This window comes from Bos indicus x Bos taurus, chromosome 27, assembly GCF_003369695.1.
Source record: "Bos indicus x Bos taurus breed Angus x Brahman F1 hybrid chromosome 27, Bos_hybrid_MaternalHap_v2.0, whole genome shotgun sequence".
NCBI classification, from domain to species: domain Eukaryota; kingdom Metazoa; phylum Chordata; class Mammalia; order Artiodactyla; family Bovidae; genus Bos; species Bos indicus x Bos taurus.
The window spans coordinates 36804629-36823486 of NC_040102.1; the positions used below are offsets into that span (position 1 = coordinate 36804629).

Sequence of the window (18858 nt, forward strand, 5' to 3'; positions counted from 1 at the left end):
GTTCCAAAGAATAACAAGAAGAGATAAGAAAGCCTTCTTCAGTGATCAATGCAAAGAAATAGAGGAAAACAACAGAATGGGAAAGACTAGGGATCTCTTCATGAAAATCAGAGATACCAAAGGAACATTTCATGCAAAGATGGGCTCAATAAAGGATAGAAATGGTATGGACCTAACAGAAGCAGAAGATATTAAGAAGAGATGGCAAGAATATACAGAAGAACTGTACAAAAAAGATCTTCACGACCCAGATAATCACGATGGTGTGATCACTGACCTAGAGCCAGACATCCTGGAATATGAAGTCAAGTGGGCCTTAGAAAGCATCACTACGAACAAAGCTAGTGGAGGTGATGGAATTCCAGTTGAGCTATTCCAAATCCTGAAAGATGATGCTGTGAAAGTGCTGCACTCAATATGCCAGCACATTTGGAAAACTCAGCAGTGGCCACAGGACTGGAAAAGGTCAGTTTTCATTCCAATCCCAAAGAAAGGCAATGCCAAAGAATGCTCAAACTACCGCACAATTGCACTCATCTCACACGCTAGTAAAGTAATGCTCAAAATTCTCCAAGCCAGGCTTCAGCAATATGTGAACCGTAACTCCCTGATGTTCAAGCTGGTTTTAGAAAAGGCAGAGGAACCAGAAATCAAATTGCCAACATCCGCTGGATCATGGAAAAAGCAAGAGGGTTCCAGAAAAACCTCTATTTCTGCTTTATTGACTATGCCAAAGCCTTTGACTGTGTGGATCACAATAAACTGTGGAAAATTCTGAAAGAGATGGGAACACCAGACCACCTGACCTGCCTCTTGAGAAATCTGTATGCAGGTCAGGAAGCAACAGTTAGAACTGGACATGGAACAACAGATTGGTTCCAAATAGGAAAAGGAGTTCATCAAGGCTGTATATTGTCACCCTGTTTATTTAACTTATATGCAGAGTACATCATGAGAAACGCTGGGCTGGAAGAACCACAAGCTGGAATCAAGATTGCCAGGAGAAATCTCAATAACCTCAGATATGAAGATGACACTACCCTTATGGCAGAAAGTGAAGAGGAACTAAAAAGCCTCTTGATGAAAGTGAAAGAGGAGAGTGAAAAAGTTGGCTTAAAGCTCAACATTCAGAAAACGAAGATCATGGCATCTGGTCCCATCACTTCATGGGAAATAGATGGGGAAACGGTGGAAACAGTGTCAGACTTTATTTTTCTGGGCTCCAAAATCACTGCAGATGATGACTGCAGCCATGAAATTAAAAGACGCTTACTCCTTGGAAGGAAAGTTATGACCAACCTAGACAGCATATTCAAAAGTAAAGGCATTACTTTGCCAACAAAGGTCCGTCTAGTCAAGGCTATGGTTTTTCCTGTGGTCATGTATGGATGTGAGAGTTGGACTGTGAAGAAGGCTGAGCGCCCAAGAGTTGATGCTTTTGAACTGTGGTGTTGGAGAAGACTCTTGAGAGTCCCTTGGACTGCAAGGAGATCCAACCAGTCCATTCTGAAGGAGATCAGCCCTGGGATTTCTTTGGAAGGAATGATGCTAAAGCTGAAACTCCAGTACTTTGGCCACCTCATGGGAAGAGTTGACTCATTGGAAAAGACTCTGATGCTGGGAGGGATTGGGGGCAGGAGAAGGGGACGACACAGGATGAGATGGCTGGATGGCATCATTGACTCGATGGACGTGAGTCTCAGTGAACTCCGGGAGTTGGTGATGGACAGGGAGGCCTGGCGTGCTGCGATTCATGGAGTCGCAAAGAGTCGGACACGACTGAACGACTGATCTAAGCTTTCAACATCGAAAGAAGTGGAAAGAACATTATACAGAACCAACATGTGCAAAGTTGGAAGAAAAGGAATGCTGTGATGGATGTCTGTACCATATATGTCTGGGAAATAGGTTTAAGCTCTGTCAATTAACAGCTGTTTAGACCACTGATAAAGTTGCTTCCTTTCTCCAAATCAATGCTGAAAAGTGTCCAATGAGAGTATGGAGTCCAGAGCAAGACTGCCCAGGCTTCTTCTAGTTTCATCACTTCTAGTTTCTAGTTGTTGACTCTGGGCAATTAATTCTCTCTCTGTGCCTCAGTTTCATCATCTTTAAAGTGGGTATAACAATATACAAACTCCACAGGGAGACTATGAAGATTAGATGGGTTTATATTTGTAAAGAATGCAGAACAGTGCCTGTTGCGTAATATGTAAGAGAAGTCACTCAGTCGTGTCCGACTCTTTGTGACCCCGTGGACTGTAGCCCACCAGGCTCCTCCGTCCATGGGATTTTCCAGGCAAGGGTACTGGAGTGGGGTGCCATTTCCTTCTCCGAACATTCTGTTAAATAAACAAACTCACATGTTTATGCATACATAGCAAGATAGGTAGACAGATGTGCATGAATATAGAAATACAGACATAGCTGTATTATCAAGGACAGAACCTGGTATGTACTAGATGCTGCTGCTGCTGCTAAGTCGCCCCAGTCGTGTCCGACTCTGTGTGACCCCATAGATGGCAGCCCACCAGGCTCCCCTGTCCCTGGGATTCTCCAGGCAAGAACACTGGAGTGGGTTGCCATTGCCTTCTCCAAAGCATGAAAGTGAAAACTGAAAGTGAAGTCGCTCAGTCACGTCCAACTCCAGCGACCCCATGGACTGCAGCCCACCAGGCTCCTCCATCCATGGGATTTTCCAGGCAAGAGCACTGGAGTGGGGTGCCATTGCCTTCTCTGGTACTAGATGCTAGACTCATATGTATATAATTTTCCCTTTGAAGTTCACACTGTACTAGAGCACAGGGTCATATATGCCCCAATATTAGCGTCCACTCAGTTAAAAGATTAGAGACTGTCCTTCCCTCTTTCTCTTGAGGCAACAATTCTGCCTGGGAGACGCCAGGCTTACTAAACTGCTAGATAGACATAGCATGGCTGTCAGATTCAAACAAAGCTGCACTAATGTCTCATGTAATAAAAACACTTTCAATGGAAAAACAAGCATAGGCTTATTAAGGACCGTCTGACCTCTATAACTTATTAGCATTCAAGCTAATGCAAAACAAGAAACCTTAAATATACTGCAATCTAAGATTTCAGGGGGGAAACAAAAGCCCTGAAAAACAAGATTTTAAGCCACGTGACTCAAAAGGTGGGTTAACAAAATCCTAATTCTAGTCTACTTTGGCTTCAAGTAGTTATATATCCTAACTGAAAATTTTTTAACTAAAGTTTTATTACATGAATCTAGTAAATATGAAGCTGAATTTCCCGTTTTTAAGATGAAAATACTAAAGACAGTTGACAGATTATACTAAAAGTACTTGAAAATATTCTGCTACATTGAAATAAGTAAACATTTCCTGCAATCTTACACTATTTGCTTTAGAGACCTCTTTTTCACAGATAATGTATAGGCAAAAACTTCACCTACCACAAATCAAACTGCCCTGGTGAAGAGACTTTGAATTAACAAGTTATGCTGAACCACTAATAATAAATGCCCCCTTCTCAGTTTATTCTATCCAATTATAGGAAAATTGTTAAGAATTGGGCAACAAGCTATTAACTTCCAAAATCTTTTGGTAAGTGATCAGTTAATATTTATTTCTGTTCTTTCAATCCACAAGCAATTAAATTTGTTTCAGAAGCATCTACAACTTTTTTTAGAGTTTTTTTTACCCTACTTTCTAACTTGAAATTCAAGACTATCTGAGGACTGTAGGTTGTAGGCAAGTTCTTTAATAAGAGTTACCCTTCTGGGTTCATTTGAATCCCAACTTCACTACCTGCTAACTGAGCCACCACAGGCAAGTTAACAGACTGTTGTAAAAATGAGTTAATGCACATATAACACTCAGAATGGTACTTGGCACAGATTTGTAAAAATACATATTTTACCTACCTAAAATAATAAGGAAGGGGAAATTGTGTTTGAACCACCTGTACATAGTAGAGAATCTATCCTACTTTGGGACTCAAATTTTAAGTTTTAGAGGAAATTTGCAGGGTAAAGCTGAAAGGACCCTCATCAACAGCAGCCCACAGCCACAATGTTTTACAAACAGTAATTTCGAGTAAGTGCTCAGGGCTCCTATATTCTATTCTCAAGCCGCCCAGCCCTCCTAAAATGCCCGTGTGTGGGGAAACACAACACTTGGTACCAGTTTACCAAGAGAGCTGGAAAATCAAGAATTTACTTTCTGATTTTTAATATTTTTGTTGTAAATGGACGCAGTCCATTCCCAACCAGACACACTGAGAAGTGGTCACTTTGGCAATAACTGGTTCAAAATCAACCGCAAATTACAGGAGCTGAAATATCTGTAAGAGATTCTAACTTCACTTGGCTACAAGAATCCAGGAGGTAGTTGGTTTCTCTAGGGGGAGCGGAGGCTATGTCTTGAGATAGATGTACGTGATTTTGTCTCAACCTCCGTATATTTCATTTTAACAAACGCTCCCATGAAGGCTCATTTTTCAAAATATCAGCGATAAGCAAAGAAGGACTAACAACTCAGCTCCCAGAACTGTAACTGCCCAGTAATTATAATAATCCAAGAGGCTGTTCTCTGAAACACAGAGACCAGCTTCTTTACAGAGACCCTGGTTCACACAAGGAAGGGTGGACAAGCAGTACTGGGGTATCTGTGGTTATTGCAGACTGTGAAACAGGAGACAATTACCCATTTTAGACCTTAATGCTCACATTGTAAGACTTGGTCTGTTCTTTTTCTTGACATTCTATTCCTGTCTCTCCAATTGCCAGGAGAGGGAACATCACCCAATTCTTTGAGTCAGATCTGTTTTTTAAAAAAGGCTCCTAAAAAAATAACTAAAAGTTAATCTTTTCAGTTTCACTACTTAAGATCTTTTCATGTAAACTACACTGAAAGGAAGAATTCTTGATAAACCCAGATTCTTTAAGGCTTAACATGGGGAACACAGCCAATATTTTATAATAAGTATAAAGGGAACAAAGCCTTTAAAAGTTGTGAATTGCTATACTGTAGACCTGTTACTTATAAAACATTGTACAACTATACTTTAACATTAAAAAGTAAAAAATAAACCCTCTTTTTAAATAAGATGATGGACACATGAAAGAGCAGCATATTAATAAATTCCAACCAATACTTTGATTTTGAATAAGAAAATTTTTGTTCTCATTATTAAACTCTAAAATATGATACAGGATTACAGGATAATCAACAGCAAGTTAGACAAAGAGTATGCTAGTTGTTCATACACAGCATACCAGAAATACATGCAAATCATGACATCAGACTACTTACTGTTCTTTGTGTAAGTGTTAAACAAGCCGTCTCTTCTCCTAAGCGTGGAGTGGTGGGCCAGTGTTGAGTAAAATAATTAGGATAAAACCTCAAACATCCCCCTGCACAATATCCAAAAGAGTCTCTCTGAGATTATTTACGAAAAGTAATCTCTTTCAAAATTTAACTAATCCTGGCCACTGAAGAAAAGGACAAATCAGTCAAATTTAAATTATGATTCTTTAGAATGTGTTGGACAATTCTGAGACACACTGAGAAAAAAGTATTAAAAATAGCCAAGAGAAGGCAGCAGCTAAAACACAAAGGCCAGAGGTGAGATCAAAATTAGAAACGTACAATGTCTGGAGGGCTGTCCATATAAGGGTATCTTTAAATCAGTAATAAGTTGGGACCATCCACTGGGCAAAATAAACAGCTGCCATCATCGAAGTGGCTGACTCCATCTCTCATTCAGAAATCTCTAGACCATCTCAGAAGACAAATATGACATGACTTTATGCTCAACGGTGTTTGGGGCTATTCTCAAAGCTGGTCTCGACTTTCCCAGTCCCACATGAGAAACACATATACATGCATCTTTCCTTTTGACAAAAGTATAAAAACGCAACAGTAGAGGGGATTTCCCTGGCCTTCCAGTGACTGAGACTTCACCTTCCACGAGCATGATGCGGGTTCGATCCCTGGTCTGGGGACTGGGATGCCACGTGCTTCCCAGCCGAAAAAAAAAAAAACAAACCCGAAACCATAAAACAGAGGCAGTGTTGTAGCAAATTCAAAGCAATATTAGAGGATAAAACGTCTGCTAAGCCTTCCTCACCCCATCTGCTAGACTATATTTACTACACTCCCCAACCCCATAAATTTCCTGATCCCCGGAGTGGGCTGCTGTTTTCCTCTTTCATTTACTTATTTGTCAGACTCTCAGGGAGCTTCTTAAGCTGGTGCCAAGCCCAACAGAGATGAAATAAATAAGGATCTTACCTTCTAGGAGTTCAGTGCGGTATGGCAGACAGACACAGAAATAACTAACATAGCGTAAGGCCTATGTAACAGGAATTTGCACAAGAAGGCTTGCGACTGTCTCTGGCATTGAGGGGAGGGTAAAGGACCAGGCAGAGAAAAAGCAGAAGGCATTTGAGGCAGAGCGATCAGGACAGGCAAAAGCTCAGAGTCTGTTCTGAGAACAGCAAGAACTATGGCTTCTAAATTCTCTCTGAAACTGTTCTTTATTTCATAGTTTGATTAATTCTCTATATTAAACTAAATATGAAGAAAAAAAAAAAGAACTATGTGCCCGGAGTGTAAGTGACAGGATGTGAACGGGGGAAGAGGCAAAAGATTAGGCTGGAAAAAGCAATGGCTGAGGTCCCTGCGGGCCACGAGAACTCTCATCAGCGCACCGTCCTGCCGCCCTAAGGCTCTCAACTCCCGCTACACGTCAAAATCTCCGGGGAAACTTTAAGACAGAATTGATGTCTGGTATTTGCTAGTATCAATTAATTGGTCAAGATGGGGACTGGGCACTGGTGTTTTTAAAAGTCTTCTCACGTTATTCTAGCATATGGTCGGGGTGAGAACTACAGGCAACAGGGAGTCAACACAACCAAACAAGCAGGATGAGGATGCAAGAACAAGGAAAAAAGAGAAAAAGCTAACTGAGCAGTAGAGTGCAGAGCAGACCAGAGGGACTCCCCTGGTGGTCCACTGGTTAAGACGCCACACTTCTAACACAGAGGGCATGGGTTCAATTCCTGGTCAGGAAACTAGATCCCACATGCCATGGGGTGAGTCCAACAAATAAAAATGAAAAAATAAATAAGTAAATAATATTCTAAAATTAAAAAATAAAAGAGTAGATCAGAGGCACAGAGACCAGGGGAGGAATGTCCATTTACAGGTTCCCGAATATAGACAAAGAGGAGTCTACGCCAGTAGTTAGTATTAACCTTTTCTGGGTCACCAACCTGTGTGAAAGTGAGTGGTAAAAGTTAAAAGCCTTAAAAAAAGAAAAGCTAAAAGCCTTTTCCTAAGGAAAAATGCACACATGTCAAAAAATGTACAAATAATTTTGAGGGGTTATGAACCTCTTTTGAGTAGTGGATTCAAGTGAAGAAATCCTGACCCTAAACAAGGTGACTAGAAAGGGAAGCGGAGAAGGCAATGGCACCCCACTCCAGTACTCTTGCCTGGAAAATCCCATGGACGGAGAAGCCTGGTGGGCTGCAGTCCATGGGGTCGATAGGAGTTGGACACGACTGAGACTTTGCTTTCACTTTTCACTTTCATGCATTGGAGAAGGCAATGGCAACCCACTCCACTGTTCTTGCCTGGAGAATCCCAGGGATGGCGGAGCCTGGTGGGCTGCCGTCTATGGGGTCACACAGTCGGACACGACTGAAGCGACTTAGCAGCAGCAGCAAGAGGAGAGAGACTTGAGGTAGAATCAACAGCACTGATGATTCCCAGGTGAAGGGAAGGAAGAGGGATTCAGGCTGATGCCCCCACTTCCAGCTTGAGAGTTGTAAGTGATCAACTTACTTAAATGTCAGGAACGACACTAAGCGGTAACGTGTATTCATCTCAGTGAGTCTTCCCAGTTCTAGAAGATGAATTGCCATCTTATTCATCACTGAAGAAGCTGAGACTGAGAGATATTAAGGAGCCTGTCCAAGGTCAGGCAGTGTGAAGTGGTGGAGTGGGAATTCAATCCCAGAGAGTAAGCCTCCAGAGCCCCCAGCATGCCTGGTGAGTGGGCCTCATTCATTAAAATAGAGGAGACAGGAGGACAGAGCAGAAGTAGGTTCAGTAGAAGAGGAGGAAGGGGCAGGGGATGGAATATACACACTACCTTTAGATATGCTACGTTCAAGATGGTACAAAATGTATCAATGACATTATCTGCTGAATCAGGAAAAAAAAGAAAGAAAGGAGCTCAAGGCGGGTACGGTGGAAGACACAGCCATAGAATAGGGAGCTCCCTAAACACGTGCTAGGCCCCAGCACGTGCTCCGCTCTGCAGGTGTAAGTGCTATCCTTACCTGTCTCTGCAAGTGAGCAAACAAGACTTGGGAGAGCAGGGTTGCCAAGCCAGCAGGTGGCACGGCCCACCCCCTAACCTAACATCTCTGGCACCAGATAAAGGAGTGGGAACCATGGTCCTAAGTGGCAGCAGCTCCCACTCTGCTCTAAAACCACTAGTGTGAGATACAGGGTTTTTTTTTTTTTTTTCTTTCATAACTTTATATAAAAAAACTTGACAATATCTATTTCCACCAGCTAAAGGATTCTGACACTGTTTAAATTGTTTGAGCGACCATAAGAGATATCTGCGTCTCAGCCAGGTGAAGTATCAGAGCTACACTTCCGCAGGGCAGCGTGCAGACTCAGACGCAGGCCTGTGTAGACAACAAGCATGACACAAATTCCGCACAGAGCGATTATCATCCGAGTCAGGATTCAGAACAATTAGCCCAATGCAGATAAGTGTCCTGTGTTCCTGGAGGCCACGACGAAGCCAGGAAGTGGTGAAATTTCCTTTTTTACTCTTTTTGTAGCATGAAAAGAATGTGGCTTTTCTCCTCTCTAAAGAAACAAAAATAAACTCTTAAACCATACACTACAAGTCTAGACTAGTTACTTCAGGTTTAACAGTGGAATAATTTATGCACTGCACGTTTCAGATAAAAACCTGTTACAGTTCAACATTTCGGCACCTTTAAAAATACCTGTACTGGCAGTCACATAGCCTTTGAGTTAAAAGCATCAAAAAAGTACTTTACAAGAGCCTGCAACATTATCCTAGGATTTTCTCCTGTTCAGGTACCCGAGAGAAGAAATACGATGATCCAATGAAGAGTACTGAAGTCCTACAGCACAACCTCTCACTCACAGCAAGATTCCTTCCAAAGCCCCGGTCCTGGTCGCCCATCACTAGGCTTGAAGTCGTGACTTTCCAGGGCCCCACCCCATCCCTGGAGGCCTCTCACTAGGTGCTTGTGCTTCGTGCTGTGCTTAGTCGCTCAGTCATGTCCGACTCTTTGAAACCCCATGGGCTGTAGCCCACCAGGCTCCTCTGTCCACTGGGATTCTCCAGGCAAGAATACTGGAGTGGGTTGCCATGCCCTCCTCCAGGGGAATCTTCCCAACCTAGGCATTGAACCCAAGTCTCCCGCATTCCAGGCAGATTCTTAACCAGTTGAGCCACCAGGGAAGCCCTCACTAGAGCTCAGATCGAGTCAAAATCCTTTGCCTTGTAATGTCCATTCATCAAATATTTACCGAGCACCTGAGATCCACAGCACAAGCTCTGCAAACCACCTTCTGGTCCTGGCAGTCCTTGATCCATGCTGCTCTCTCACACCCTCTCCCTCTGCTCCAATAATAAACTCCCCCCCGACCACGGGGGGATCCTCAATGACTCCACTTCTCAGCCCATCACTGTCTCCCCGCTCTGCTAGTGTCTCACCGAAGCGTGGGTCACAGGCGTCAACACAACCACCAGGTGTGGTCTAGGATCTGTTTTTAGCAGCTGCATGACAGAGAGGCTTGCAGAAGCCTGTGGTCAGATAAATCTAGCTGATCTCAGGTGCGTGTGAGCCAATGCTCGACTCCTGCAGATGCTTCCTCTTGCTGATTTTATTTAGAACGCTGCCACAAGCTATCCAGATGACTCTGAATCGAGTCTGCTCTGTATGGCATTAGTCATCTATCCTAGGTTGATGTCATCTGGAAAGTTAGGTAAACTTCTCTCAATCCAGTCTTTACAGAAAGAGGACACTGTGATTTAAATCTGCTATCAATGGAAACTCAAAAGTTCCCTGTGGTCCCAAAGATCCCTTTATAGAATCTTGAGGCTCAGAACTACCATCTGATTTTATCCGTTTTCAGCCTTTCTTGAGGGAACAGCTTTGCTGAAAATCTGATGAAAGCCATCACAAGGATTTGTTGTTCAGCCACTCAGTTGGGTCAGACTCTTTGCAACCCCATGGACTGCAGCACGCCAGGCTTCCCTGTCCTTTCCTATCTCCTGGAGCTTGCTCAAACTCATGTCCATCTAGTAGGTGATGCCACTCAACCATCTTGTCCTCTGTTGTCCCCTTCTCCTGCCTTCAATCTTTCCCAGCATCAGGGTCTTTCCCAGTGTGTCGGCTCTTCGCATCAGGAGACCAAAGTACTGGAGTTTCAGCTTCAGCATCAGTCCTTCCAAAGACACCCAGGACTGATCACCTTTAGAACGGACTGGTTGGATGTCCTTACAGTCCAAGGGACTCTCAGGAGTCTTCTCCAGCACCACAGTTCAAAGCAGCAGTTCTTTGGCGCTCAGCTTCTTTATGGTCCAACTCTCACATCCGTAATCAACTGCTAGAAAAGCCATAGCTTTGACCAGACAGACCACTGTCGGCAAAGTGATGTCACATGTACACAGTTTTGCAATCAACATCAGATGGTTCCAGGACCTCCATGAAGCCCATCCATTGGCCTGTTGAGGTAAAACCTTAGGAATTCTAGAAGCTATGAAAAATACCTATGATCATTAGCATCCATTCAGTGCCATTTCTAAAATAACTGATTATCTAATGCCCAACAACGCCCTGAAGAAGCCAATTAATTGGAATTCAGTTCAGTTCAGTTCAGTCACTCAGTCGTGTCCAACTCTCTGCGACCCCACGAATTGCAGCACGCCAGGCCTCCCTGTCCATCACCAACTCCCAGAGTTCACTCAGACTCACGTCCATTGAGTCACTGATACCATCCACCCATCTCATCCTCTGTCGTCCCCTTCTCCTCCTGCCCCCAATCCCTCCCAGCATCAGAGTCTTTTCCAATGAGTCAACTCTTCCCATGAGGTGGCCAAAGTACTGGAGTTTCAGCTTTAGCATCATTCCTTCCAAAGAAATCCCAGGGCTGATCTCCTTCAGAATGGACTGGTTGGATCTCCTTGCAGTCCAAGGGACTCTTGAGAGTCTTCTCCAACACCACAGTTCAAAAGCATCAACTCTTGGGCGCTCAGCCTTCTTCACAGTCCAACTCTCACATCCATACATGACCACAGGAAAAACCATAGTCTTGACTAGACGGACCTTTGTTGGCAAAGTAATGTCTCTGCTTTTGAATCAACTGACCTTAATTCACTAATTCTATCAGAGAAGATATACAGAAACTAAGAAGTCTGAGGAAAACCAAACCACAGGTTATAAGAATACTTTAGACACAAAAGTTATACAAACAAAGATACGTGTTGCAACACTGTTTACAGTGGAAAAAAGGAGGGGCCATCTTGAATATCCATCCACAGGGAAACGGCTGAATAAATTATATATGTTTAAAATGTCATTAATTTTTTGAAAACAAGAGTTAGATCTATTGATCTGGAGAAATAGCCACAATCTATTATGGAGGGAAAGAAAGCTTTAGAATAATGTATCGAGTATGGTTCCAAATAGGAAAAGGAGTTCGTCAAGGCTGTATATTGTCACCCTGCTTATTTAACTTATGTGCAGAGTACATCACGAGAAACACTGGGCTGGAAGAAGCACAAGCTGGAATCAATATTGCCGGGAGAAATATCAATAACCTCAGATATGCAGATGACACCACCTTAAGGATGGCAGAAAGTGAAGAGGAACTAAAAAGCCTCTTGATGAAAGTGAAAGAGGAGAGTGAAAAAGTTGGCTTAAAGCTCAACATTCAGAAAACGAAGATCATGGCATCTGGTCCCATCACTTCATGGGAAATCGATGGGGAAACAGTGGAAAGTGTCAGACTTTATTTTACGGGGCTCCAAAATCACTGCAGATGGTGATTGCAGCCATGAAATTAAAAGACACTGACTCCTTGGAAGGGAAGTTTTGACCAACCTAGATAGCATATTCAAAAGCAGAGACCTTACTTTGCAAACAAAGGTCCATTTAGTCAAGGCTATGGTTTTTCCAGTGGTCATGTATGGATGTGAGAGTTGGACTGTGAAGAAAGCTGAGAGACGATAAATGGATGCTTTTGAACTGTGGTGTTGGAGAAGACTCTTGAGAGTCCCTTGGACTGCAAGGAGATCCAACCAGTCCATCCTAAAGGAGATCAGTCCTGGGTGTTCATTGGAAGGACTGATGCTAAAGCTGAAACGCCAATACTTTGGCCACCTCATGCGAAGAGTTGACTCATTGGAAAAGACTCTGATGCTGGGAGGGATTGAGGGCAAGAGGAGAAGGGGATGACAGAGGATGAGATGGCTGGATGGCATCACTGACTCGATGGACATGAGTTTGAGTGAACTCTGGGAGTTGGTGATGGACAGGGAGGCCTGGCGTGCTGTGATTCATGGGGTCGCAAAGAGTCGGACACGACTGAGCAACTGAACTGAACTGATAATCCTATTTGAAAAGCAAAAAAAAAAAACAAAAACAAAAACAAAAAAGCCCTAACAAATCTTATGTCATTAAACATACTTTTTTTTAATATAGCAAAAGGTGTAAGAGAATTCGCATCTGTGAACATGGTGGGGAGGAATGGATTTTGTTGTTGTTCATCCCTGCATACTTTCGCTTGTTACAAGCAAATACTGATTCTGCAAAGCAATACATTTCTAAAAGAAAAGAAACGAATAAAGTTGACAACAGGATCTATAAATAGACTCAGCTCTCTCACCCCAACACTTCAGGCAGGTTTTCTAAACCTATTCTCACGTCCCCAAAAGGTCTCCACCCACGGGATGCCTTGGACCAAATCTAACTTCCTTTTGACTTTTCAGTGATGCTGAGTTTCTCACTGTTTTGGGTACTTGATTCACCATCACAGACATTCTTCTGTTATACTTATGAAAGCTGTGTTGTGTAGATTAAATGTGTCCACAGTCCACAGGTGTGATTTTTTTCCCCCTTAGGAAAACATCCATCTTGGCAGAGACATAAAAGGAATGCAGAATCCACGAGTCTAATATGTGGGAGATGCATGCATGAAGCACAAACACTAGCCCCTTCTAAAGCGAAGACACAAGAGCAGAGACACTGTTGTCTGTTGGCTCAGGGGTTCTCAACCTTGGCTAAACATCAGAATTACCTGGAAGCGTTTTTTAAAAATACCAGTGCCTGGGCAGCACTTTCAATGATTCTAATTTAATTGGCCTGGTTGTAGGTACTTGTTTCATTCTTAAAGCTAATGAGATAATTCGAACAGAGTTAAGAATCACTGCTTTCTACATTTCATTCTCTTTCCTTTCTTCCACTTTTTTTTACAAAGAACTTTTTATTAGTTACTTTAAGGCTAGAAGATAGTCGTATTTGGAAAAGCCAAAAATGATCAAATCAGTTGACCCTGTCCAATGTCTATAATTCATATCATCCTTATGTGGACTTCTGATGCCCAAATTATTCAGTTCAGTTCAGTCGCTCAGTCGTGTCCAACTCTTTGCGACCCATGAATCGCAGCAACCAGGCCACCCTGTCCATCACCAACTTCTCTTCGCGTGAGGTGGCCAAAGTATTGGAGTTTCAGCTTCAACATCAGTCCCTCCAATGAACACCAAGGACTGATCTCCTGGGTCAAACTCTCACATCCATACATGATTACTGGAAAAACCATAGCCTTGACTAGACGGACCTTTGTTAGCAAAGTAATGTCTCTGCTTTTAAATATGCTATCTAGGTTGGTCATAACTTTCCTTCCAAGGAGTAAGCGTCTTTTAATTTCATGGCTGCAATCACCATCTGCAGTGATTTTGGAGCCCCCCAAAATAAAGTCTGACACTTTCCACTGTTTCCCCATCTATTTCCCATGAAGTGATGGGACCAGATGCCATGATCTTCGTTTTCTGAATGTTGAGCTTTAAGCCAACTTTTTCACTCTCCTCTTTCACTTTCATCAAGAGGCTTTTTAGTTCCTCTTCACTTTCTGCCATAAGAGTGGTGTCGTCTGCATATCTGAGGTTATTGATATTTCTCCCGGCAATCTTGACTCCAGCTTGTGCTTCTTCCAGCCCAGCGTTTCTCATGATGTACTCTGCACATAAGTTAAATAAGCAGGGTGACAATATACCAAATGTGTTAATAAAGTTATTTAAATCCATGGCTATCATCAGTAGAAGCCCTTCACATATCGAAAGAGTATTTGTAGCTTCATCTGAATAATGACTCATCATTTATTATAAACCTTGGAGGCAATGCTTTTATGAAACATCTTAGGACCTCAAACATGATGTTGGAAAGCAAAAACCATCAGCACAGACCTACCGATTATCTGAAATGTTGCCAGACATTAATCAATGATGGACTTGCTGATTTTTTGCGCTAATCTAGAGGTGTTTTTAAAAATTCATCTCTACCACATCACAGAAAATTGAAAACCAGAGAAACCATTATATGAAACATCTCTCCCAGTCAAATTTAGTATCTGAGAACAATAATATACCTGAGAAAACATGTAAATAAAATATGAAAGGGGATTCATTAGCCAAATGAAATATTTATTTAGTACACATTACAGTACAGTAAAAAGAAGACAGGATTCTATACTTTGGACGCATGCCACAATTTATACAGATAGTTTAAAACAAAGGACAATGACAACATATATTACTTTAATTGCCTTTATATATGTGTGGATGGTATTGGGCTTCCCTGGTGGCTCAGAGGTTAAAGTGTCTGCCTGCAATGCGGGAGACCCGGGTTCAATCCCTGGCTCGGGAAGATCCCATGGAGAAGGAAATGGCAACCCACTCCAGTATTCCATCCAGGGATGGTATTAGCATGTATTTTCAAAGACGCTTTCAATAGCCCATCCAAAGAGTTCTGATCAAGGAACTGTATTCCTAAGCATGTGTGAAATGAAAAGTCAGGTCCACACAAAACACCCGCACATGGCTTCTCATGACAGCTTTATTGTAATAGCACCGAACAGCGAACCACCCGAATGTGCTTCCAAAGGACAAATGGTTAGACTGTGGTGCATCCATACCAGGCACCAGTACTAGGCAGTAAAACGGAAGAAACTGCGAGAAGGCATCTCAGGGGCATTATGAGGACTTTAAAAAGCTAATCTCAAAAGGTCACACGTTGCATAATTCCATTTATATAATATTCTCAAAATGATAGAATTATAAAGCCGGACAAGAGATTCGTGGTTACCCAGGGCTGGTGGGCAGAGGGAGAGTTATGAAGGAGTAGCAAGCAGAAAGCCTTGGGTTGACGCGTCAGTTCTATGTCCTGATTGTGGTGGTGGGTTATGCGAATCTACACGTGATGGATCTGATGGAGAAGGGACAGGCTACCCACTCCAGTATTCTTGGGCTTCCCTGGTGGCTCAGCTGGTAAAGAATCCACCCGCAATGTGGGAGACCTGAGTTCGATCCCTGGGTTGGGAAGATCTCCTGGAGAAAGGAAAGGCTACCCACTCCAGTATTCTGGCCTGGAGAAGTCCATGGACTGTATAGTCCATGAGGTTACAAAGAGTCGGACATGACTGAGCGAATTTCAGTTTCACACGTGATGGAACTACACAGAACTACCTACACACACAAATGCATGTGTGTAAAACTGGAGACAACAGAGTCAGCTCTGTCGGTTGTACCAGGTACAGAACTACACACACGCAAACGCATGCCTGTAAAACTGGAGACATCCAAGTCAGCGCTGCGGGTTGTACCAAGGTCTGACTTCTGTCTTTGCTCTTGTACTAGCTGCCTTTGTGGGAAACTGGGTGAAGGATACGCAGGACCTCTCTGTATTTTTACAACTTCCTGTGAATCCGTAACCATTTCAAGACAAAAAGTTTAAAATGAATTTGAAGGAAACATAAAGCTTACTTATGATAAACATTTTTCTTAATCTAATTAATGGTAGGTGGCTCAGATGGTAAAGAATCTGCCTGCAGTGCAGGAGACCCATGTTTGATCCTTGGGTTGGGAAGATCCCCTGGAGCAGGGAATGGCAACCCGATCCAGTATTCTTGCCTGGAGAATCCATGGACAGAGGAGCCTGGCGGGCTACAGTCCCACTGTAAGACCTGGGGTCACAAAGAGTTGGTCACAATTGAGCAACTAACAGTTTTACGTTCATAAACAAGTAATGGGAGGTATGTGAGATAGCTGGAGAAGAAAAGATGGCGGGAATACTTACAGAGTATATCTGCAATATCACACGCCAGGCACTACAGCAGATCTCGTCCAGTCAACACTCGGTCCAGTGAGGTGTCTGCTGCTGAAAAGCCTCACTTTCAGATGAGGAAACAGAAAGAGAAGGTAAGAAATACAATTAAGGTCACGCAGCTGGCACGCAGCAATGATATCACAGTTAAGAAAAGACCATCTCAAAGCAAGGAGGATTTTAAGGAAACGAAGAGTCATTACTGCATCAAGAAGGGTTTAAAAGATAGTGTAAAACAGGCAGAGTAGGTGAAATGTTACAGATGTAAAGCTCCCCACATTCACAGCACGCTGGGTTGAAACTGTGTCTTCTAAGAATTTAAAACCCACGATAGACATTAGCCCTGGATAACTGGATGCACTCGACCAGAGAAGAATACGAAACTGTGGGTTTTTTTAATTTTCCTTTTAACTTCTACTTAGAAATGAGAAGAAGGGTGATGCTTCTTTAAAAGGTGCTCGATGAATGAAACAGGAGATAAAAGTGAGCCAAAATTCAGAAATACCACAGATAGGAAAACTAAGGTGATTATAACAAAGCCAATTCACGGAAGAAAAGGGAAAGTCTGCAATCTTGTCAAAAGACAGGCAAGATAATCTGAATGAGGTTAGCAGAAGACAGGAATCTGCATACAATGACCACAAGGATGAGCAAGATGAGTATTTGTCTGCAATGAAATAGTTTTAAAGACAGTAACACAGTTAGGCTTGGCTTCAGTCTGGCTTAGAAAAAGCAAGAGGAAACTTTCTGCCCTTCATCACTCCATCCATGCAAATAATACAGTGGTGGGGGTTGGGGGAGTGGATGGAAGTTTTAAACAAGACTGGCCACAAACTGACAGATAAGGCTGGGGCGACAGAGACATGGAGATTAATTCTCAAAGCAGCTTTCGGGACCTCTGGTGCCACCTGCACCACCAGCTCTGATCACATGAAAAAAAAAAAAAGCAAAAAGGGAGGCGACAACAGTGATAAACTCACCACTGTTTTCCCAGGTCAGGTGAAAACGCTCACTCCTCAGAAATCTGCTTAAGAGAGCCTTAAGAGAAAGTCAGGGACACTGGAAACCTAACACTGGCGGGCCCTTTAACACAGCAACCGCTCCAGGATGACCGAACAACGTTTTCATAAGTACAGTTTTTGAAGACTGCTCATCACAGCATTGTTTACAATGGTGAGAAACCTGATACCTAAATTATCAAAGAGGGATTAAATATATTATGGTATACTCGTACAATGGAATGCCAAAGAGGGATTAGATATATTATTGTATTCTTGTACAATGGAATGCCGAGCAGCTATGTGAAAAAATGAAGATATTAACTCACAACAACAGGGTATCAGGGCTTCCCTGGTGGTCCCCTGGTTAAGACTAAACCTTTCAATGCAGGGGGATGAGGTTCGATCTCTGGTCAGGGAGCTAAGACCCTACATGCCTTATGACCAGAAAACAAAACATAAAACAGAAACAATGTTGTAACAAATTCATTAAAGACTTTAAAAATGGTCCACATCAAAAAAAAAAAAAGCGTATAGCCAAGGAAGACAGGAACCAACTGAAAGGTCTTCTGATTGGCCACAGGTGGAGCCATTAGAGCAATACGATTGTATCCGATTATAACACCAAGATAAATATCCATCAGTCTGCATAGATATAAACCAATGACTGGATAAATGAAGAACTGGGAGAGCAGACAAACGCCCTGTGCGGAAGATTCCAAACACCGTGGGGAGATCCCCTGCCCCGCCCCAAGGAGGTGGAGCAGGACCCTGCACTCCTGACGTGGGGGCTGCCTTCTTCCCAAGAGCACTGATGGAAACCAGGGGCAAAGAGGAAGTTCACGGGAGAAGCTGACAAGCACCCCCTCAGCCCCTCAAGGTTAAAGTCACGCAGACAGGAGGTAGCCTTGAAACGATGCCATGAAAACCACGCTCTGCCCCCGTGGGTCTCTCTCCTCCAAACACACAACTCCAGCTGAACCAGGAGGAAAACGCCAGACAGATCCCAGCTGAGGGGCGCGCGACAAAATCTGACCAGTGTGCCCCCCCCGACTGTCCAAGTTATAAAAACCAAGAGACGTCTAGGAGACTGTCCCAGGCAAGAAGAGCCTGAGGAGACGTGAGGACTGAAGCATGAAGTCCTGGTCAGGGTCCTGGAACAGAAAAAGACAAGAGATAAAAATAAGGAAGTCTGAGGAAGCTGGACTTGGCTAATAACGACGTACCGATATTGGCTCATTAGTTCTGACAAACACCCCACAGCAAGGTAAGATGTTGATGACGGGGGAAATGGGGAACTCTCTGTACTAGCTTTGCAACAGTCTACAAACCCCAAACTGTTCTAAAATAAAAAGATTCGTTTTAAGAAAATGAAAAAGGACAATGAAGATATATCAACTCATGATGCTGCGGAATGGTGGCCAATATATAATA

The 18858-nt window shown here is 43.0% G+C and overlaps 1 protein-coding gene across 4 annotated transcripts in view; it reads right to left on the minus strand.

Annotated features, from left to right (window-relative positions):
* The window catches only part of SLC20A2 (solute carrier family 20 member 2), a 115554-nt gene that overhangs the window by 84916 nt on the left and 11780 nt on the right, over positions 1-18858 (minus strand). The window contains exon 1 of one of the 4 annotated variants that reach the window (XM_027530226.1): positions 16400-16493. The exons of the other annotated variants lie outside the window; for them this stretch is intronic. The gene's annotated coding sequence lies outside the window, so the exon portion shown is untranslated. Of the gene's footprint in view, positions 1-16399; positions 16494-18858 lie in introns of those variants that run through there. 4 annotated transcript variants of the gene reach the window in all.